The 19,679-nt window shown below is 41.4% G+C and overlaps 1 pseudogene across 1 annotated transcript; it reads left to right on the top strand.

Moving 5' to 3' along the window:
* Positions 1–3,775: 3,775 nt before the first annotated feature.
* LOC307069525 (small ribosomal subunit protein uS2-like) lies at positions 3,776–4,637 on the top strand (annotated as a pseudogene). The gene has a single exon. The product of its transcript is annotated as a small ribosomal subunit protein uS2-like (transcript).
* The last annotated feature ends 15,042 nt before the right edge of the window (positions 4,638–19,679 follow it).

The raw sequence follows: 19,679 nt of genomic DNA, 5'->3' as shown, positions 1-19,679 counted from the left end.
TTTGGCTAAGATCATAATTAAAAAGGAGGAAAAAAGATCAAATAATCCAGTGTGATATGAGTTGAAAATCTGATCACTTTGGTCACCAGTTACCTGGCAGGAGAAAGGCTTCTAGGATCCAATCCTGTAGCTGTTTTGGTTTGTTTGTTTGTCTGTTGTTTCCATTGCTAATCGCCGTGACCTGTCAGGTATGTGCTGTTTGCCTTTCATATCTTTCTTTGGGATTCAAAGAAATAATGAAACAATGCCAGCTTAAAAACAAGACAAGAAAAGTGATCAAAAGTGACCCCAATGCCTCAGCAAAATAGGTGCCATAGAGGAAGGAAGAGAAAAACCCTCATTAAAATGTTACTAAAAGAGAGAAAAACAGACAGTTCTGGTGTTGTTAGAAACTGAGGCAAAATCCCATCTTCTCCTTGGAGAATCAGAACAAAAAGTGTCCCCAACCCCCTTTTTTTTTCATATGATAGAATTATGTCCATTGCACTCACAACATAATGATGAGTCAAATGCATAGTCTCTTTGGACTGAGACCTAGGTTGGATTCCCAGGTCAGCCACTTACTAGATGTATAACATTTTCAGTTTCTTAACCTGTCTTGGGTTTCAGTTTCCTCATCTATAAACAGGGCAGGAAAATAGTACCTCCTTCTTAGGATAGTTCTGAGGATTAGCAGAGGCAGTGTATGTACAATGCTGACGTTTTATAACCCACTCCTTGGCACAAGGTGAGAGATAACTAATGATACCCAAGATGATAGTCTGTTTATTATTTACCATCCCATCTTCCATTCACCTCTCTTCCTGCAGGAATATGTCCTTTTGGTATTCACAGCCTTTGGTAGATTGCATTATTTTCAGGGAGATCCTTCTGCTTCTTACCTCCAAAGGGTGGTTCATCAGGGTTGTTCCTTGTGCTAATTCTCTTCATAAAGAAAAGGAGCAGTCTCAACTGAGTCACATACTTGGTGAATTCCTTAACTCTGAGCATTTGCTGGAAGTGTGGCTCTCAGAAATGGTTTTCCGAGATGGATCATTGGCTAAGGAGCTATGTGTCACCCCGTGCCCAGGCTGCCCTCAGTTTCCCTTCCTAGGACTTCTGTGTATATGACCAATCACCATAATAAAGCATTTCATAAAGTCATGATTTGACAAGAAAAAGATAAATGCAAACACTACACAAACACTGGGAGGAGAAACATCTGGATGTCCACTGCTTGTTTCCTGTTGCGAGAGTTTGGGAACTTGGGGATTTTAACCGTTGGACAGGGCTAATTTTGGAAATGACTTCACATTTCTACAAAAAGGAAAAGCATACATTTATTACACTTTACTCATCAGATGAGGGAAGTTGGTGGTCAACATCCCAGGCCTCTCTGAGAACAAAGGGGATTGAATTGGAAACGGAGAGAGGGTTTTCCTTCCCTTCTCACCCTCTCACTTCTAGTGTACCCCTTCTCCTTGTCATGACTTTGGGCTCCTTACTTTCTAACTTTCCTTCTTATATTCAGTTTCCTCTTAGGCTCCAGAAGTCTTAACTTTGAATTCTGGCTTTACCACTGAGAGATCTCTTACTCTAAGCCTCAGTTTCCTCTTTTGAAAATAAAATGAATCATAATAGTAATAGTAATCATAGCAGTAATAAGTATTTACCCTCCAATTTCACAGGATTGTGTAGATCAAGTCCCTTCCTCCTCCACCCAGTTCCCAAAACATTTGATGTTCTTTCTTGATTCTATATCTTTTAATAGAGGTTTCCCTTTTCTCTCCCTAGAAAACTATGACTCACCCTTTTAGACCCAGCCTGAATACTACTGATGCTGTGAGAGATTGTCTCCCTCTCACAGGTATTAAAAATAACATTTCAGGGGCTTCCCTGGTGGCGCAGTGGTTGAGAGTCCGCCTGCCGATGCAGGGGACACGGGTTCATGCCCCGGTCCGGGAAGATCCCACATGCCATAGAGCGGCTGGGCCCGTGAGCCATGGCCGCTGAGCCTGCGCATCTGGATCCTGTGCTCCGCAACGGGAGAGGCCACAACAGTGAGAGGCCCACGTACCGCAAAAAACAAGAACAAAAACAAAAAACATTTCAGAGCACATTTCGTAACAAGGGAAATTTTGCAATGCATCTTTAAGTAAGAAAAAGGAAGTTATAAAATATATGATCCAAATTTGGTAAAATATTATATTATATATATTTAAATTTATTTAACAGGATGTTAAATGGGGCTCCTCTTGTCATGGACTTTGGGCTACAGCTGCAAAGCTGAAAGAACCCTCACATTCTAAAATGGAGATGCTAGGTACATATGCAGACGTTATTAAAAGGTATACCGGAGGGCTTCCCTGGTGGCGCAGTGGTTGGGAGTCTGCCTGCCGATGCAGGGGACGCGGGTGCGTGCCCCGCTCTGGGGGGATCCCACGTGCCGCAGAGCGGCTGGGCCCGTGAGCCATGGCCACTGGGCCTGCGCGTCCGGAGCCTGTGCTCCGCAGTGGGAGAGGCCACAGCGGTGAGAGGCCTGCGTATCGCAAAAAAAAAAAAAAAAAAGGTAGACCGGATAGCCTTGCAATACCCCACCACCTATATAAGAAAGGGGAAGAAACTCAAATTCAGTTTGCTTAAGTAGGAACTTCTTACTAATGAGTTGTTGGTTGCATATGAACTGTTGTGTCATCACTCCTCCGTTCCCCATGAGTTACTCACTTCTCAGGTCAGATGAGACTAGCTCTAAGAGAACCACTCCAAGAAATCAGGGATGCCTACAAGAAGGGGAACCTGGCTTCTCACTCCTCTCTGGATGCTGGCTGAGTTATAGACAGTCTCAGGCCCATGAAGGTACTGCCTCCCAAGCAGAGGAGAGTGAGAAAATTCTTGGGATTTTGACACATGATCCCTCCCCTATAGGTGGGGGCGTATGTGAGCCCAGCATGGCTTGTCTGAGCACCCTGAAGGTGTGAGCCAGAGGAGCAGTTGGCAACAGCAGGGTAAGGAGAAAAAGCCACAGAGGAGCAGCGACGCCACTATTCAACATGGGAAGGATGTCTGAGTTTTCCACAGGCCCAGAGAATGTTTTGAAGGTAACTGGATTTAAAGTTCCTTGAAGGTCATCCCAGCAGAAAATGGCAGTAAGGTGATTGCAAAAGCTGAGAGTGGAGGAGGGCAAGATATCAGCTGGATTGTGTGTCACTCACATGAATGTCAGGGGCTGCACAGTGTGTAGGTCCTCAGGGTGCCTCCAAGTAATCCACAGGCAACTGGCCAAAGACCAGGGTATGGAAGCCTCTAGAGACAGGCAGGAGTAGCTGAGGGAGACATAAAACATTAACATCAGCACTAGGAAAGGATGTTTCTCTCTCTTCTTCCTCTTCCCCTCTCTTTTACCCCAAATCTGGAGATCCAGTATAAGTGAGGAGAATACACCCAGACATACACTTCTCATTTGCCGCTGAAGATTCCTGCCCATGACTCAGGCCTATGTTGAGGGTTGCAAATCAGGGGATGTTGGGAAAAACAGAAATTTTAAATTGGGAGTGAGACTGAAACTTTGGTTGAGGCTCAATGAAACTTGATGTTATAACTGAAAGTGACATTTTCCTTCTGGATCCATTTTGCTCTCAAGATCCCATGCTTGTTGATGGGTGAAGAAAACTTCAGACTTGCCAGTGAAAGGTAATACAGCCTTTCCTCAACTACCCAGAGAGGAGTCTGTACAGCATTGTCTTGGGTCCTCATTGTAACTTAAAGGGAAACATTCACAAAGTTTAGAACGCTTGATGTCCCACAAATGAAGGAAGAGGATATCCTCAAATTCCAAGCAGCAGGAACCCACTTAGGTGGTACCAACCTTGACTTCCAAATGGAACAATACATCTCTTAAAGGAAAAGTGATGGCATCTACATTATAGATCTGAAGGAGACCTGGGAGAAGCTTCTGCAGATGGCTTGTGCCATTGTTACCATTTAAAAACTGACTGATCAGTGTCATATCTTCCAGGAACACTGGCCAGAGGGCTGTGCTGAAGTTTGCTGCTGTCACTGGAGCCACTCCTATTGCCGTCCGCTTCACTCCTGGAACCTTCACTAACCAGATCCAGGCAGCCTTCCAGGGGCCGCGTCTTCTGGGGGTTACTGATCCCAGGGCTGACTACCAGCCTCTCACAGAGGTGTTGTATGTTAACCCACCTACCACTGCTCCCTGTAACACAGACTCTCCTCTGCGCCCTGTGGACACTGCCATCCTTGCAGCAACAAGGGAGTTCACTCAGTGGGTCTGAGGTGGTGGATCCTGGCCCAGGAAGTTCTGCACATGCGTGGTACCATCCTGTGTGCACACCCTGGGGGGGTCACGCCTGATCTCTGCTTCTACAGAGGTGCTGGAGAGACTGAAAGGAAGAGCAGGCCATGCTGAGAAGGCCATGGCCAAGGAGGAGCATCAGGGTGAATGGACTGCTGCAGCTCCCAAGTTCACTGTATTCTACCCGTGGTTGCAGACGGGTCTGAAGGCGCAGGTGCCTCTTTGTGCCTGCCCAGAAGTTCCTGCACAAGACGGGAGCCCTCAGCCCGCCACTGAGGACTGGTCTGCAGCTCCCACTGCTCAGGCCACTGAAAGAGTAGGAACAACCACTGAGTGGTCTTAAGCTGTTCTTCTCCAGGCTTTAAACAGAATGGAAATAAGATTAGCAGAAAACAGTTTGTTAAAAAAGAAAAGAAAAGATAAAAGAAAGGTAATGTAGTCTCTGAGTTTAAAACTGTCCCAGGTAAATATTCTGTGGATTCTGCTATTAAAACTATCGGGGGCTTCCCTGGTGGCGCAGTGGTTGAGAGTCCGCCTGCCAAGGCAGGGGACACGGGTTCGTGCCCCGGTCCGGGAGGATCCCACATGCCGCGGAGCGGCTAGGCCCATGAGCCATGGCCGCTGAGCCTGCGCGTCCGGAGCCTGTGCTCCGCAACGGAGAGGCCACAACAGTGAGAGGCCCGCGTACCACAAAAGAAAAAAAAAAAAAAGACTATCGGGACCACATTTTCCTTCTCAAGGTGTTTCCCCTCTTCCTCTTTATTTCTGTGATGGTGTCTAAGTTTAGGCAGAAGTTTACACATCCTCTTCACAGTGGGAAGGGAAATCTCTAATCTATGTACCAGGTCCTCATTTTACAGATAAGAAAAGGAAGGTCAAGTAGCCAGTTAAGGGCACATAGCTGGTGAGGGGCACAGCTCCCTCTGTAGGTAAGCAGAGGTTGACATACACAAGTGCAAGAGCACCTGGTGGATGGATTAGGCAACTGACATGTCGTATTAGAAAAATGAGAAGCGTGCTAGCCAGGTTGGGTGGCCATGGTGCCAGATCTTGGCACACTTATCAGGACACTCTCAGACTCATCAAAAACACATCAGCCTAACACATTGGAGTCATTTCTATTTTTCTGAAAGATAGACATGGTCTAGTAAAGGACATAGGACTTCACATGGTTCAAACTATGGTTGGTACTATTTGTTCCATGCACTTATTCCTCATTCCTCTGTTAATATGTATTTTGTGTGTTTTACATATAAGGTAAAATTCTAGGCACTGAGCATAAAGGAAAACAAGACAGATAGCCCCTGCACTTACAGAGCTTTTATTCTAAAAAGGAAGGAAGAGCATAAAAACTAATTGCACAACATATGCCTTATTACAATTTTTGATAAGTGCTCTGATAGAGAAATTTAGCATCCCATGAGACCATAAAATAGGATATGACCTATTTGGTGGGTCAGGGAGTCTTTTCTTTTTTTTTTTTTTTTTTTTTTTTTTTTTTTGTGGTACGCGGGCCTCTCACTGTTGTGGCCTCTCCCGTTGCGGAGCACAGGCTCCGGATGCGCAGGCTCAGCAGCCATGGCTCACGGGCCCAGCCGCTCCGCGGCATATGGGATCCTCCCAGACCGGGGCACGAACCCGTATCCCCTGCATCGGCAGGCGGACTCTCAACCACTGCGCCACCAGGGAGGCCCGGGAGTCTTTTCTTGAGGGAATGACCTTTGAGCTAAGCCAGAAAAGATGAATAGAAGGTAGCCAAGGGGAAGGAAACTGTTCTAAGAATGTTCCAGACTACATGTGTGCTATTCATATTGGGACAGAGTGTGGCTCAGCCACAGACTTGAGAAAGAGCTGGGGTCACTGGACAGTGATAAGGTCAGTTGTAAAGATTGTAGATTAAGTAGGTATTGGATCCTGTCCATGGCCCACCAGGCAGTGCATGCAGGAATAATCTTACTGGGAGTTTACTGGGAGGACCCGGGGAATGGAAGAAATAGCCAAAATATAGCTGTATCATTTCCACCATGCTTTCAATATGATGTGACAGAAAATTCACCTAATAGTACTTAAAACTGAGGTTAGCAAGCTTTTTCTGTTAAGGGCCAGCTAGTAAATAGTTTAGGCTTTGCAGGCCATGCTGTCTCTGTTGTAACCACTCAACTCTGCAGGTACAGCACGAAAGTAGCCAAAGACAATACATGAACTCTGGAGCATGGCTGTGTTCCAATAAAGCTTTATTTATTGGCTCATGGGCTGTAATTTGTGAATATCTGGCATGATATAGGATACTTAAGTTTCACTTAGCAAGAGGTCTAGTAGTGGTGGGAGGTTTTAGGGTCGATTCAGCAACATCACGAGGTAACAGAGCTGGAGAATCATGTGCTTCCCTATGCTCATGTAAAGAATAAAACCAGACTGTAGGTTTTTTTGTTTGTTTGTTTGTTTTTAAATGCCAGTTTATTAAATTAATAGTCAAGGGGTCACAGATCCTTGAAGAAATTCACTGAGACGTGTCTTTTTCTTTTTTTTTTTTTTTTTGCGGTACGCGGGCCTCTCACTGTTGTGGCCTCTCCCGTTGCAGAGCACAGGCTCCGGACGCGCAGGCCCAGCAGCCATGACTCACGGGCCCAGCCGCTCCGCGGTATGTGGGATCTTCCCGGACCGGAGCACGAACCCGTGTCCCCTGCATCGGCAGGCGGACTCTCAACCACTGCGCCACCAGGGAAGCCCACTGAGACCTTTCTTGAAAGAGAGAAGTCAGGGGTTTTTAAGAGCTAAATGATAAGGAGCGGTTCATGGTGGTTAGGCTAACTAAGGATAGAAGCTAGTGCTCTGGACAGAGCAGAGTAAATCCATTAGCTGTCCAGGATTCGTCAATATCAGTGGCGATATTCATTGGTCAGCAAAGGGTCTTCAGTTTTGTCCAGTAGGGATCTGATTCCTGGGGTCCTTCAAAGTTCACTGTCCTTTATCAGGTTCTGCTGTTTAGAAAAATTTGTGATAAAAACACATCAGTTTTGATCTCTCCTAGGCAAATGTTGCTTTAAGTGGGAATTTTACCTTTTACATTAGTTTCCAGATGGCTGCTGAAATTCCAAGCATCACTTGTTTAAAGGACAGCATCTCATCAGCAGGGAGAGCAGGGTCAGAGGAGCTCTTGCTCACAGCACTCCCTCTTACATCAGGGAAGAAATCTTTCCCAGAAGCCTCCTACTCACTACTGCAGTCTTACTCCTATGTCTCATTGTCTAAAACTAGGTCCCATGTGCACCTCTATACCTATCACTGACAAAGAGACCCTGGGCTTCCTGTCTGATACCTGAGCAGTGCTGGGCATCTGTTCACAGGGAGAAAGGACTTAGATAGTTATTGGGAAGGCCACCAACTCTGTCCCTCAACAACCATTTCTGGCCTTCCTTCTTGTTAACAGAAAATGCAGAGACAATGGGAGACCGTTGGTACTGAAGAAGCTGTCTAATAGAGAAATCTAAAACAGTTCCACAAGAAAATTTAGGAGGCTCTTTAGAGTACAGTCCCTAGTAAGAGGTTGAGTGTTCTGAACGACCTTCAATAACCTTGGCTGCTAAAGAGAATTATGATATCTTATCTGTTTGGAGATTAGGATTTTGCTCCTAGATACACACAGAACCAATCTAAGGAAAAAGCTTGAGGACAGGAAACTCCAGTTTACCTATAAGGCAAGCATACTTACAGTTTAAATAATCAGCCATAGGTTATTGGATTTCTTCTCTCTGTTTATACTCTACTTTTATGAGAAACTGGCAAAGTATATATACACATGCCAACATTAGGGATTTAGTAAGAAAAGCCATTTCCAGGGTATGTTATAATTAAAGTCATACTAATTCAGTCCAATCCTTAAACACCTACTCCACCCCGCTCTGTACTGTGGGATAATGATATAATTATAACCCTGAGGCATTGCAGGACATGGGAGAAAGAATGAACCCTTCAAGTCTTTATGTTAATTGTATGTTACTGTTGTCTAATTATTTGTCAGGAGAAGGCGAGGAAGAGTGATGATAAAAGCATAAAAGTTTTTGCAGCTCACAGACTCCGGCTCCCAGCTCTGCCACTTAGTAACTGCCTGCCACAGTTTCCTCATCTCTATTGCTAGGAGTTTTTTTGGCATCCTCAAGGGAAGTTTTAGTGCATAGAATGATTAATCAGAGGCTTAGTTTGGTTTTTTAAATTAATTTTTTAAATTAAAGTTACAAATTGAAAACTCGAATTCTTCTTTAAGCTTTTAAGTTCGGCTTCAAATCTTATTAATCCATTTATAAGGCTAGTAAACTTTTTTTTTGAATTTTATCTTATTTATTTATTTAGAATTTTATTTATTTTTTATACAGCAGGGTTTTTTAGTTATCTATTTGATACATATTGATGTATACATGTCAATCCCAGTCTCCCAATTCATCCCACCACCACCCTCCCCCCACTTTCCCGCCTTTGTGCCCATACGTTCGTTCTCTACATTTGTGTCTCTATTTCTGCCTTGCAAACCAGTACATCTATACCATTTTTCTAGAGTCCACATATATGCGTTAATATATGATATTTGTTTCTCTCTTTCTGACTTACTTCACTCTGTATGACAGACTCAAGGTCCATGCACGTCTCCACAAATGATCCGATTTAATTCCTTTTTATGGCTGAGTAATATTCCATTGTATACATGTGCCACATCTTCTTTATCCATTCATCTGTCGATGGGCATTTAAGCTGCTTCCATGACCTGACTATTGTAAATAGTGCTGCAATGAACATTGGGGTGCATGTGTCTTTTTGAATTATGGTTTTTTCTAGGTATATGCCTAGTAGTGGGATTGCTGGGTCATATGGTAATTCTATTTTTAGTTTTTTAAGGAACCTCCATACTTTTCTCCAGAGTGACTGTATCAATTTACATTCCCACCAACACTGCAAGAGGGTTCCCTTTTCTCCACACCCTCTCCAGCATTTGTTATTTGAAGATTTTCTGATGCTGCCCATTCTGACCCATGTGAGGTGATACCTTATTGTAGTTTTGATCTGCATTTCTCTAATAATTAGTGATGTTGAGCAGCTTTTCATGTGCCTCTTGGCCATCTGTATATCTTCTTTGAAGAAATGTCTATTTAGGTTTTCTGCCCATTTTTTGATTGGGTTGTTTGTTTTTTTAATACTGAGCTGCATGAGCTGTTTATATATTTTGGAGATTAATCTTTTGTCCACTGATTCATAGGCAAGCATTTTCTCCCATTCCGAGGGTTGTGTTTTCGTCTTGTTTATAGCTTCCTTTGATGTGCAAAAGCCTTTAAGTTTCATTAGGTCCCATTTGTTTATTTTTGTTTTTATTTCCATTTCTCTAGGAGGCGGGTCAAAAAAGACCTTGCTGTGATTTATGTCAAGGAGTGTTCTTCCTATGTTTTCCTCTAAGAGTTTTATAGTGTCCAGTCTTACATTTAGGTCTTTAATCCATTTTGAGTTTATTTTTGTGTATGGTGTTAGGGAGTGTTTTAATTTCATTCTTTTACATGCAGCTGTCCAGTTTTCCCAGCACCACTTATTGAAGATGCTGTCTTTTCTCCATTGTATATGCTTGCCTCCTTTGTCATAGATTAGTTGACCATATGTGCGTGGGTTTATCTCTAGGCTTTCTATCCTGTTCCATTGATCTATATTTCTGTTTTTGTGCCAGTGCCATATTGTCTTGATTACTGTAGCTTTGTAGTATAGTCTGAAGTCAGGGAGTCTGATTCCTCCAGCTTCGTTTTTTTCCCTCAAGACTGCTTTGGTTATTTGGGATCTTTTGTGTCTCCATACAAATTTTAAGATTTTTTGTTCTGGTTCTATAAAAAATGCCATTGGTAATTTGATAGGGATTGCATTGAATCTGTAGATTGCTTTGGGTGGTATAGTCATTTTCACAGTATTGATTCTTCCAATCCAAGAACATGGTATACCTCTCCATCTGTTTGTATCATCTTTGATTTCTTTCATCAGTGCCTTATAGTTTTCTGAGTACAGGTCTTTTACCTTCTTATGTAGGTTTATTCCTAGGTATTTTATTCTTTTTGTTGCAATGGTGAATGGGGTTGTTTCCTTAATTTCTCTTTCTGATCTTTCGTTGTTAATGTATAGGAGTGCAAGAGATTTCTGTGCAATAATTTTGTATCCTGCAACTTTACCAAATTCATTGATTAGCACAGTAGTTTTCTGGTGGCATCTTTAGGATTATCTATGTATAGTATCATGTCATCTGCAGACAGTCACAGTTTTACTTCTACTTTTCCAATTTGTTTTCCTATTATTTCTTTTTCTTCTCTGATTGCTGTGGCTAGGACTTCCAAAACTATGTTGAATAATAGTGGCGAGAGTGGACATCCTTGTCTTGTTCCTGATCTAAGAGGAAATGCTTTCAGTTTTTCACCATTGAGAATGATGTTTGCTGTGGGTTTGTCATATATGGCCTTTATTATGTTGAGGTAGATTCCCTCTATGCCCACTTTCTGGAGAGTTTTTCTCATAAATGGGTGTTAACTTTTGTCAGGAGATTTTCTGCATCTATTGAGGTGATCATTTGGTTTTTATTCTCAGTTTGTTAATATGGTATATCACAATGATTGATAGGCATAATTTGAAGAATCCTTGCATCTCTGGGATAATTCCCACTTGATCATGGTGTATGATCTTTTTAATGTGTTGTTGGATTCTGTTTGCTAGTATTTGGTTGAGGGTTTTTGCGTGTATAGTCATCAGTGATATTGGTCTGTAATTTTGTGTGTGTGTGTGATATCTTTGTCTGGTTTTGGTATCAGGGTGATGGTGGCCTTGTAGAATGAGTTTGGGAGTGTTCCTTCCTCTGCAATTTTTTGGAATAGTTTGAGAAGGATGGGTGTTAGCTCTTCTCTAAATGTTTGATAGAATTCACCTCTGAAGCCATCTGGTCCTGGACTTTTGTTTGTTGGAAGATTTTTTTTTTAAAGGAATTTTGCCCTTTTTTTTTTATGGCTGTGTTGACTCTTCGTTTCTGTGCGAGGGCTTTCTCTAGTTGTGGCAAGTGGGGGCCACTCCTCATCGCGGTGTGAGGGCCTCTCACTATCGTGTCCTCTCTTGTTGCGGAGCACAGGCTCCAGACACGCAGGCTCAGTAATTGTGGCTCACGGGGCTAGCTGCTCCGCGGCATGTGGGATCCTCCCAGACCAGGGCTCGAACCCGTGTCCCCTGCATTAGCAGGCAGACTCTCAACCACTGCACCACCAGGGAAGCCCATTGTTTGTTGAAAGGTTTTTAACCACAGTTTCAATTTCATTACTTGTGATTGGTCTGTTCATAGTTTCTATTTCTTCCTGGTTCAGTCTTGGAAGTTTATACCTTTCCAAGAAGTTGTCCATTTCTTCCAGGTTGTCCATTTTATTGGAATAGAGTTGCTTGTAGTGGTCTCTTATGATGCTTTGTATTTCTGTGGTGTCCATTGTAACATCTCCTTTTTCATTTCTAATTTTATTGATGTGAATCCTCTCCCTCTTTTTCTTGATGAGTCTGGCTAAATGTTTATCAATTTTGTTTATCGTCTCAAAGAACCGGCTTTTAGTTTTCTTGATCTTTGGTATTGTCTTCTTTGTTTCTATTTCATTTATTTCTGCTTTGATCTGTATGATTTCTTTCCTTCTACTAACTTCGGATTTTGTTTGTTCTTTTTTCTGTAGTTCCTTTAGGTGTAAGGTTGGATTGTTTATTTGAGATTTTTCTTGTTTCTTGAGGTAAGATTGTATTGCTATAAACTTCCCTCTTAGAAATGCTTTTGCTGCATCCCATAGGTTTTGGGTTGTTAGGTTTTTATTGTCATTTGTTTCTAGGTATTTTTTGATTTCCTCTTTGATTTCTTCAGTGATCTCTTGGTTATTTCATAACATGGTGTTTAGCCTCATATGTTTGTGTTTTTACATTTTTTTCCCTGTAGTTTATTTCTAATCTCATAACGTTGTGATTGGAAAAGATGCTTGATATGATTTCAATTTCCTTAAATTTATGAAGGCTTGATTTGTGACCCAAGATGTGATCTATCCTGGTGAATGTTCCTTGTGCACTTGAGAAGAAAGTGTAATCTGCTGTTTTCAGATGGAATGACCTATAAATATCCATTAAATCTGTCTGGTCTCTTGTGTCATTTAAAGCTTGTGTTTCCTGACTAATTTTCTATCTGGATGATCTGTCCATTGGTGTAAGTGAGGTGTTAAAGTCCCCCACTATTATTAGGTTACTGTCAATTTCCTCTTTAACAGCTGTTAGCATTTGCCTTATGTATTGAGGTGCTCCTGTGTTGGGTGCAAATATATTTATAATTGTTATATCTTCTTCTTGGATTGGTCCCTTCATCATTATGTGTGTCCTTCTTTGTCTCCTGTACCACTCTTTATTTTAACGTCTATTTTATCTGATATGTGTATTGCTAATCCAGCTTTCTTTTGATTTCCATTTGCATGGAGTATCTTTTTCCATCCCCTCACTTTCAGTTTGTATGTGTCCCTAGGTCTGAAGTGGGTCTCTTGTAGACAGCATATGTATGGGTCTTATTTTTATATCCATTCAGTGAGCCTGTGTCTTTTGGTTGGAGCATTAATCCATTCACATTGAAGGTATTATCAATATGTATGTTCCTATTACCATTTCCTTAATTGTCTTGACTTTGTTTTTGTAGGTCATTTTCCTCTCTTGTGTTTCCCACTTAGTAGGTCCTTTTCTTCTCTTGTGTTTCCCACTTAGAGAAGTTCCTTTAGCATTTATTGTAGAGCTGGTCTGGTGGTGCTGAATTCTCTTAGCTTTTGCTTGTCTGTAAAGCTTTTGATTTCTCCATCAAATCTGAATGAGATCCTTGCCGGGTAGAGTAATCTTGGTTGTAGGGTCTTCCCTTTCATGACTTTAAATATTTTGTGCCACTCCCTTCTGGCTTACAGAGCTTCTGCTGAGAAATCAGCTGTTAACGTATGGGAGTTACCTTGTATGTTATTTGTCATTTTTTCCTTGTTGCTTTTAATAATTTTTCTTTGTCTTTAATTTTTGTCAATTTGATTACTATATGTAATCAAACATGTAAACATGTAAACCCATGTTTCTCCTTGGGTTTATCCTGCCTGGGATTCTCTGTGCTTCCTGGACTTGGGTGGCTATTTCCATGTTAGGGAAGTTTTTGATGATAATCTCTTCGAATATTTTCTTGGGTCCTTTCTCTCTCTCTTCTCCTCCTGGGACCCCTATAACGCAAATGTTGGTGTGTTTAATGTTTTCCCAGAGGTCTCTTAGGCTGTGTTCACTTCTTTACACTCTTTTTTCTTTATTCTGTTCTGTGGCAGTGAATTCCACCATTCTTTTTTCCAGGTCACTTATCCCTTCTTCTGCTTAAGTTATTCTGCTGTTGATTGCTTCTAGTGTATTTTTCATTTCAGTTATTGTATTGTTCACCTCTGTTTGTTTGTTCTTTAATTCTTCTGGGTGTTTGTTCTTTAATTCTTCTAGGTCTTTGTTAAACATTTCTTGCATCTTCTCGATCTTTGCCTCCATTCTTTTTCCGAGGTCCTGGATCATCTTCACTATCATTATTCTGAATTCTTTTCCTGGAAGATATCCTATCTCCACTTCATTTAGTTGTTTTTCTGGGGTTTTATCTTGTTCCTTCTTCTGGTACATAGTCCTCTGCCTTTTCATTTTGTCTATCTTTCTGTGAATCTAGTTTTCATTCCACAGGCTTCAGGATTGTAGTTCTTTTTGCTTCTGCTGCCTGCTCTCTGGTGGATGAGGATTTCTAAGAGGCTTGTGCAAGCTTCCTGATGGGAGGGACTGTTGGTGGGTAGAGCTGGGTGTTGCTCTGGTGGGCAGAGCTCAGTAAAGCTTTAATCCACTTGTCTGCTGATGTGTGAGACTAGGTTCCCTCCCTGTTGGTTGTTTGGCCTGAGGCAACCCAGCACTGGAGCCTACAGGCTCTTTGGTGGGGTTTATGGTGGACTCTGGGAGGGCTCACACCAAGTAGTACTTCCGAGAACTTCTGCTGCCAGTGTCTTTGTCCCCGTGGTGAGCCACAGCCACCCCTCCGCCTCTGTAGGAGACCCTCCAACACTAGCAGTTGTGCCTGGTTCAGCCTCCTATGGGGTCACTGCTCCTTCCCCCTGGGTTCTGATGCACACACTACTTTGTGTGTGCCTTCCAAGAGTGCAGTCTCTGTTTCCCCCAGTCCTGTTGCAGTCCTGCAATCAAATCCCGCTAGCCTTCACAGTCTGATTCTCTGTGAATTCTTCCTCCCATTGCAGGGCCCCAGGTTGGGAAGCCTGATGTGGGGCTCAGAACCTTCATTCCAGTGAGTGGACTTCTGTGGTATAATTGTTCTTCAGTTTGCGAGTCACCCAACCAGTCACCCAACATGTCTTTGGATGTGGGGTATCTTTTTTGGTGAGTTCCAGTGTATTACTGTCAATGATTGTTCAGCAGTTAGTTGTGATTCTGGTGCTCTACCAAGAGGGAGTGAGACAAGGCTGGTAAGTTTTAACAATCACCTTTGAGGAAGCCTATGACTAGCATTTGACTTTCATTTAGAAACTTGGTTAATTAAATGTCTTCAAATATTTTAAAGTTCATTTATAGGTTTAATGTATTTCATCCCTTTCTTAAGGATTTCAATTGTCTGACAACAAATAAAATTTCCTTAATTTAAAAAAAAACTTAAGTCTAATAAATTAAACTTAGAAATGTGGGTAACTGTAGCTCTCAGATATTCTAATACAGTACATAAACTTAGTGAGGCTTCAAATGAAAATTGCAAGTTTAATCAGGTATTCAATTACATAATGCAAGTTGGATTCACAAGTCTGTCACTCTGTTTGGCCAAAGTCATGTAAACATTAGAAATATGTAAAACTTGCATAGATTCCTCAGACTTAAAGATTAATATTTAACAATTCTCTATTTGTTTAGACAAATATCATCAAAAGTCACTGAGGTTACTTTCAACCGAGAGACCTGGAGCTTCAGCTACCTGGACTGACTCCTCCCACATCTCACTTAGAAAACCAGTGTATCTCCCCGTGTCATACGTGGGTTGCCTTTCTGAGTTTGCTTGTTTGTCACCAAAGACTCCAGAGTTCAGCCAGGATGCTGACTAGATTCCTGTTGACTCTGCTTGGATGTGCTGAACTTTATTCATAGTTGCAGATCAATTTCAAGAAGTGGCTATTTGTGTCGCTCTTGTTCCTACAGTCAATTTATACACATTTCTATGTGTATGCTCTAGGAAGCCTGTAACTCTTGCCCAGGTCAGTCTCTTGGTTCGATTTTGCATTTCTTTGGCACAACCTTAATATCTGTAAGTACCTTCCTGTTTCTTCCAGGTTCCTAGAGTCACATAACCCTTGTTATTGATATTGAATATATGCATTGTGTATTGGATATTGAAATGATAACTGATTGAGTTTCAACTATCTCTTATTGCTTCACTTGTGGTCACAATATGTGAGGTCAGCCTATTAACAATCTATACATTTGGAATTATAAAATCCACCTTACAGGGTTGTTGTAAATTAACATTAATTAATGTTAAGCACCTACTCCAGTGATGGTACATTGTAGGCATTCAGTCAGCCATGGCCACTACTACTGTTTTCACAATTCATTGATCCTAATGTATTTTCTAATAACTAACCCTGCTCATTTCCTCAACGGCCAACTTAAATTCCATCATTAATTATGACACCATTGCACCCTTGCATAAATCCTCAGCTGTCTTGCCCCTTTGTTTCCTCATCAGACTGCTATGGCAAACCACCACCCTGTGTAAACCCATCTCTTTACCTACCCACACAGCTGAAAGTGACCCAAGAAAACCACACTAACATGTTCATTGGTCTCCCTTGAATTCTTGTTTACTCACTTTAATGCTGCCTGGCAGTCACAGTCTATTTTCTGAATCCATTCACTTTTTCACTCTCCTCAACCACCATTTTATACCTTCTCATTTCTCCTTAAATTGCCACCCTTACTCTGAGCTCATGAGCTTGTTTCCAATGTCACTAAGAAAACACAGGCACTCAGAGGATAACTTCCACATGCTCTCATCTCCATATGCAACCACCTCTCTGCATCTGTGGATATTTCTCCCAGATGAACTCCTAGCAAAAGCCATCCCCTCTGTGCACTAGATCTCATCTCCTCTTGTCTATGTGGGAACACTGCTCCTGCAATCTCCCCTCTCTCTCTAGCATTATCAATCTTTTCCTCTATAGTAGATCTTTTTCATTTGCCTACACAATTGCTGTTAGCTCTCTCATCTGTTTCCCAATCTTCTTTTGACTCCACTTCTTGTCCAGTAAAGTTCCATTTTTTTTTTTTTTACTTCCTTTTCAAAATTCCTTGAAGGAGTTGTCTCCATTCCTTTCCTTCCATTATCTCTTGAGCATAGTCCAATCAGGCACATCACTCCAGGCAAACTGTTTTTATCAAGGTTACAAATGACCACTATTTTCTAAATCCCATGCTCAATTCTCAGACCTCATCTCATTTGACCTATCTGTAGAATTTGACATGCTGAACGTCTTTCTTCAACACACTTTCTTGTTGCTGTTTTTCTTACCCATTAGCAGCTCCTTCTCAGCCTGCTTTGCTGTTTCTCCTCATCTCCCTGATCTCTTAGCATTCAGTTAAGAAGCTCAATCCTTGGACTTGCCTTTCTCTCCACTCTTTTCCCCTTGGTGCTATCATCCAGCCTCATGATTTTAAATACTATCTATACACCAGTGGACCCCAGATTTATGTTTCCATCATGGACCTGTCTACTCAACATCTCTACTTGGGAGTCTAAAGAGCATCCCAAACTTAACATTGTCCAAAATTGAGGTCCTGTGCTTTCCCCAACAAACTTACCACAGTCTTCTCCATTTCAGGAAATAGCAATCTAGCCTTCCATTTACTTATGGCAAAGACCTTGGAGTCATCCTTGACTCCATTCTTTTTCTTCCAACCTGTATCTGATCCACCAGCAAATTATATCAGCTTTATATAAAAAATATATCCAGAATCCAACCATTTCTTACCACCTTCACAGTTACTACAGTGAGTCAAGCAACTCTCTTCTCTCACCTAGATTTAAAGCAAAAGCCTCCTTACTGTTCTCCCTGCTGCTATCTTACTCCCACTTCAATTTATCCCCAACAACCAAGTAGAATGTTTTAAAAAATTTTAAGTCAGATCATGTTATTCCTTTTCTAATGACTGACATTTCACTTATAGAAAAAATTAAAGTCTTTACAATGGTACACAAGACCCAACATGATCTGGAGGTCCATCATTTCTCAGATTGCATCTTCTATTGCTGTATTTCCACACTCATTTGACTCTAAAATGCTAAGCGTATTCCTACTTTGAGGCATTTGCACTATTACCCATGCTGGGAGTGCTCCTCCCTAAATATTCACACTTCTTACTCCCCAACTTCCTTCAGGTCTTTAATCAATTGTCATTGTATCAGATAGGTTGGGCTAGGTTATGCTTCAGTAACAAGCACCCCTGAAACTCAGCAGCTTAAAACAAGTCATAATGCATGTCCCTTTTGGGGTGGCTGGGCTCTGCCCCATGTTATCCTCACTCCAGGTCCCAAGATGAGGGAACAGCACTTTTGGACCATTGCTGTGGCCCAGAGAAAGGAAACACATGAAGAATCATATACTAGCTCTTAAAGCTTATATGCCAACATAGCACAAATCTCTTCTACTCATATTTTATCAGCCAAAGCAAGTGACTGGGCATCTCTAATTCCAAAGTAGCAAGGAAATATAATCTATCATGTGCCCAGAAGAAGAACCAGAAATATTGATCAACAGGACTATGATATTAATGGTTATCAGTCATCATCTAACTGAGACCTTCCCTGGCCACATATGAAAAGTTGCAATTCTTCCTGACCTCCTCCCAATTTCCCTAGTCCCCTTAATTACTTTATTTATCTCTTTAGCATCTATCACTACCTACACATAAGATATATATTACATGATTATCTTGTTTGTTTTATATCATCCTCCATCAGAATGTAAACTCCAAGGGAAAAGAGAGTTTTGCTGTTTTATTCAATGTTGTGTTCCCAGTGCCTACAATAGTAACTGCATATAGAGGCTTTAAATTAAAAGCCTCTATACATAACAAGAAGGATACAATTAGCGATCCATGTAAAATATACTCTTATTTTTCAGTTGCTAAGCCTTGGAATTTGGCTTACACCAGGGTTGGTAATATTCATTTATTCAACAAATTCAAGTATATACTTAACTTATTCAAGGTTCTGTGCATCAAGAAGAATATCCCCATTTTCATACATACCAGATCCATGGGAAGCACTTATTACCTTTCTCATTGTACACTACTTCTGCCAATGGAGGAGAAGGGGCAGCTTGACTTTCATGGAGACAAAAATCATAAGCTTCCTTTTTTCAGCTAAGATCTGGCTGATATCACATTTTCTTGTTCAGAAATACAAGAAAGTCTCATAAGTGACAAGCATACTTACTAATTTCTCCTTCCTGACCCATTTGCGTTTCATCATATGTGCAGGCCCTCCAGCAAGCAACACTTATTCCAATAATGAAGCTCCCAGCATCTTAATTTGAAAAGCCTTCATCAGCTTGAGTTTAGCCTCTGTGCCTGATGGTCTTCTTTAATGAATCAAATAATGCATTGCTCACTTGTAATTAAATAATACCTTAAAAGACTCTGTCTTCTTCAAAAGGCTCATGTGGAATTCATCTTCATAGGGATGATTACACTCAGCACCTAGGGTAGACACTGGGGTGAGGGCTATGGATATTCACCAGGTCCTTGAAGGCAAATCATGAAAGAACTTAGTAGAGAAGCAAAAAAAAAAAAGGTCTTAGTAGAAAATGAAGTTAAGACGTAAATATCAAATCCAAGGCTAGCTTGCTTCCCCACTTAGAGATATTACTGCTGAGTCCACTAGTCCATTATTTCCACCAAGTTTTAGTTTGTTTGTTTTTGTTTTTATGTTTTTGCAAAGACCATATCTAGTTATGCAAAATATTTGAGGGAGTAATAAGTGCATTTGCATATGATGTACATAGAATTTGCATAGAATTACACACCATCTTCAGGAAAATTCAGAGTTAAAATAAAGTTAGTAATATTTTTCCTTATTGTGCTTTCCTTAGTTTCTGTGCCTCAGTCTTCCTGGCTCTCCACTCCCTATAGGAAAAAAATGCAGTGTTTCCTGCCTGGCACCCAATCTATCACCTGCCATCACCTGACATCTCTTTTCCTGTTCTCTACATTATCTTAGGCACCAGGCCCACAAAACTACTCACTGTTTCCTAACATGGCATGAGAAATTACT

Source organism: Hyperoodon ampullatus (assembly GCF_949752795.1).
Source record: "Hyperoodon ampullatus genome assembly, chromosome: 2".
NCBI lineage: Eukaryota > Metazoa > Chordata > Mammalia > Artiodactyla > Ziphiidae > Hyperoodon > Hyperoodon ampullatus.
The sequence above is the reverse complement of the archived record's forward strand: the minus strand, read 5'-3'. Positions and strand labels throughout refer to the sequence as shown.